Here is a 4,250-nt window from a genome sequence, read left to right as displayed (position 1 = left end):
AATTTTTTTTATAAAAGTATTACTGATTGCACTTTAAAAATGAGGTAACTTTATGTTATTAAAGGTACAGTTTAAACAGTGATGATTTCTTGGTTAATGTCAAGTTGTCATAACAAAGACATTTTGAATAATGTCAACTTTGTATTAAAAGTGTCATAATTTACTGAATGACGCTTTATGACAACAGTCATAAATATTCATGAAGGCTTATTGATGTTCATGACAGGTGTTATGTCATGTTTATGTGTAACACAGATGAGAAGGGTATTTTATATATTAGATGAATGGGCCAATAGGTTCGACTATCGGAGCATAGTGGGGTGTTTAAATGACACACAAAGGCAGTTAAATGAATTAAAAAAAAAACAACTGGCTTTAGTGACATAAACCATGAAATTAACAAACAGCTATACAAGACACACAATTATGAAAATAAAATTACACACAATAAAATACAAAAAAAAAATAATAATAATACAAATACCTGGCCAAGTGCTAGTTCTCAGTTTTGAATCTTTTGGGTGCACCCTGGTAATCTGAATTCTAAATTGTAATAGGCAACAGATCAATCAATTCCAGTTCCAATTAGGTTCAGCTCAACACCATTCACATGAGGAGAATTTCCTACACAGCAGTTTGTTACAAAGTACCAAATAAAAACCAGTCCAAAAGGTGAGATCAGAAATTCCAGGATTAAACAATAAAAAGAAAAATGTCAGTCAGTGGTCTCACTCATAACCAACTGTGTGTGAAGATGTGAGTGGTACCAGCCTACCACACCGCGGGGTGCAGCAGGACTCCAAATGGAAAAGAAGGAATCCAGGAATCCAGTTCTTTCTAAGTCCAGGTGGGAAGGCTCGCCATCAAAGTCACAGGAGGAATCCAACCTCAGGAACAATCCAGCATAAACAAAAAAACCTGACCTGTCAACAGACAGGACCAGCAGAATCATAGGATTTTATTAAGCTGTTCTAGCTTTAATCCTTAAATCATGTTTCTGTATATTTGACATCAATTACTGTAAATTACAAAAGCATTTCTTCAAACAATATTAAACATTACATTTTATCCAAAATCAGTAAAAGTTTACATTTTAATAATCAAATAGTTCAGATAAACAATATTATTCAACAAAAATGTGATAAACGGAACAAAAACCCAAATGAAAGGCACAGAATATGCTCACCGATCTCAATGCGACACGTTGGGGACAACAATATGGTGGCTCTCAGTCCGGACCCGTGAGGCACTAGATAGTGTAATAAGGCATATTTTCCATGCTTTAGCCTTGATAATATGAGCTATCATTGTGAACAAAGTGAGAATATAATATAAATTAGGTTTTACCTTCAACTGAACGGAGAACAAGATGAACTTAAACCGTTAGCCTAGTAGCCGTTAGGGCTAAACTAGTAGAAGTTGGCCGTTAGAGCTAACGAGTCAGCTCTAACGGTGTTCAGCAGAAAAAGTGAACTTGTCTTTCCTTTTCTTTTTTTTTCACTTCACGTGTCCAGCTTAGAAGTCGGATGATCTGGGAAAGCGTTTGTTTAGAGTTGTATAACTGTTTTAAAACAGAGACTCTCACGCTGCCCGGCTTAATCGTTTCCGGATCTCTCTCGCTTACACACTCAATGCTGCGGAAGGGCGGGTCCTGCAGCGGCAGTCCGAATTCTGATTGGTTTAAACTCACTGGAAACTAAACTTCCTATTGGCTAGGTAGACCACCTAGCTTCCCTAACCTCCGTTTCTTAAAGAGGCATCCCCATTTTATGTGGGTTACATATGGAAGTGTCATGACAGTCTTATTCAACCCCCTTCAAATAAAGTTTTACCAAACTGTTTATCTGCCGTCATTGGTAGCTATGCTAACTAAACTGAGCATTCACAGTTTGAATCTGCACAGTTTTGTCCTATGGTAGTTGCAGCACGGCACAAATCAAGGGGGAGAAAGGATGAGCAGCACCACATGAGATTGTGATTGACAGCACTAAAACCCTCCTGCCACTGACTGGTTGTTTCTAGCACTGGGAGAAGGCAGAGAAAATAGATTTTTTCACAGATTACCTCTCATACCACACTGTCACAACATAATGACAGTTTTAAAAAATATGTGAAAAAATATTTATATGAAAGTTACATACTGGGTCAGGAGGGACGTGGTTTACAGCTGCTGCTGATTCATCTGTTAAGTGGTAAAAGGTACAAGGGACAAGTTAAATATATGAATATGTTGGTAATTTTTTTCCTTAATTCATTAAATGCTAATGAAATGGAGGCAAACAGTAGTGTGTAGCTAAGCTAACTATGCTAACAGGTTGATAATCTCACACAGTCTACCCACCTCTCTTGGAGAAAAACTGGGTTATAAATTAAAACTCTTGCCTTTTTTTCTCCCTCTCCTTCTCTCTATTTTGTTTTTGAAAACCTGATTTTATAACTTTTCTTAGCAGCATAGTAACTGCCACAGTTGTTCGTGGCAGCTGTTTTCAGCTGCAGCTTCTACTGACTGCAGCTGAACAGCATCACCTCAAGCTCTCCAAGCAGGAACGAACCATTTCATGCAGATCCAGGGGGGTTTCAGGGCAAAAACAGATGTGTGCTTTTTGGTTTGGGAGGGGTAACATTAAATTTTTACTGCTAAAAACAATCTTTGAAAATACAATATGATTAATTTTGTGTTTGACAGGAGGACCCTGATTTTTTTAATTTTATTTCTATGAACGAAAAATAAATAATTAAATTGTGGAGGGCCCCCTGTTGGTCAGGGCCCCTAGAATTGTCATCATTCCCCCCCTCACCCCCCCTATATCGTTCCCCTGCACATAACACATGGTGATGATGGAAAACACACCTGATCAGTTGATGCAGATACACAGACTTTTTTTAACATTAGCACAAATTATATCACAGAGCTAAATCAATCAATCAATCAAACAAAAAAAGAGATTTCCATTACAACATAATTTCTGATGGCAAGCTGACAGAAAGTTGTTGAGCTATGGAGGATTTGGAGAGTGTGACTACAGGTCATAGACTGGTGCAGCTGATCCTCTGGAGTTTTTGTGGGATCAGAAAACCCCTTGTTCAGTGAGTCTTGACTTTTGATCACACTTCTGATGGTACTATGTGGGTTTTCTGTTCAGCTTCATCAGACTGAATATTATTAAAAAAAAAAAAGTTAACTGCAATTGATTATATGTTTATATTATTAATTTGGAAATTGATGGGTAAAAGTAGATTATGATGGGAATTTTTCTTTTATCCTGTCAGTCAAAATAACAGAAAACAAAAATGTTCAGGGCAACATGCTGGACACCCATGCTCTAGTAAGTCAACAATACATAGTTATTGATATTTTGTCCTTATAATTGTTGATATTTTACTGTGACATAAGTAAAATCTTCCATAATATCCACAAAACCACTGAAGCACTACAGTATGTTGCAGATATGTCCCTCTTGAAGACCTTATAGGGGTTTTACCTGGTTAAATAAAGGAAATAAAAATAAAGAAAAAAAACCAATGCAACCAAACATACACATGCCCATCGTGTGTGCACATTTGTGTACTTAATAACCAACAGCAAGCAGTTCATTGTCCAGGCTACAGAGAAGTTTCTCTGTTTTGTCCAAGTCTAACTTTACTTCACGTCAATCAGTGGAATCCTCCCTCCTTTCCTCTTGCTGTTGTTAGAATCCATTTGAACACTGACATGCTGTCATACAGTTGTCCAGGGTATGCAAGTGAAGCTACGTCTCCAGGGAAACTGAAGAAACTGCATTCCCACTGGGCCTTAATAATTGTGGTGAATGTGTTTGTCTTACTCCCAAGCGACCTCACATTCACAGTAATAATTTCAGAACACCAGGTCTATAGATTATGCCCTTTCCTTTCAGCCCTGAATCCCTAGAGTTCTTGTCATATCTCCTACAACATTTCAGGCCTTGTCCCAGGTTGCAGGGTAGGACAACTTAAAGCAATCACCTAAGGGCCACGTTCCTGATCCTCTAAAGTCAGAAGTAATCCAAGTAATCTAAAAATGGACAGAAAAGCTCTGTAACAAGATGTTATTTTCACAAGTCACAGAGAAGTGCAAGTAGAAAGCGAAAAAACAGGAAAAACAGGCTAGATTTCTAATAACAGAAGATAGAAGAAACAAAAGCATTACTCAGAGTAGGACTGTTGTAAATAATTATTTTATTAATCAAGTATTCTATTGATTATTCTAAAAATTAATTGAGTAATCAGAT

At 37.2% G+C, this 4,250-nt stretch overlaps 1 long non-coding RNA gene across 1 annotated transcript; it reads right to left on the bottom strand.

Moving 5' to 3' along the window:
* Positions 1-350: 350 nt before the first annotated feature.
* Positions 351-1,935, bottom strand: LOC148153516 (uncharacterized). Its single transcript, XR_015761609.1, has 3 exons — positions 1,348-1,935; positions 1,187-1,249; positions 351-923 (listed from the first exon to the last, which is right to left on the bottom strand). It is a non-coding gene; the product is annotated as an uncharacterized LOC148153516 (long non-coding RNA).
* Between the last annotated feature and the right edge of the window lie 2,315 nt (positions 1,936-4,250).

Source organism: Poecilia mexicana, unplaced genomic scaffold (assembly GCF_051168715.1).
Source record: "Poecilia mexicana isolate PSO_F unplaced genomic scaffold, ASM5116871v1 scaffold_20, whole genome shotgun sequence".
NCBI classification, from domain to species: Eukaryota; Metazoa; Chordata; class Actinopteri; order Cyprinodontiformes; family Poeciliidae; genus Poecilia; species Poecilia mexicana.
This window is presented reverse-complemented; position numbering and strand designations above follow the sequence as displayed.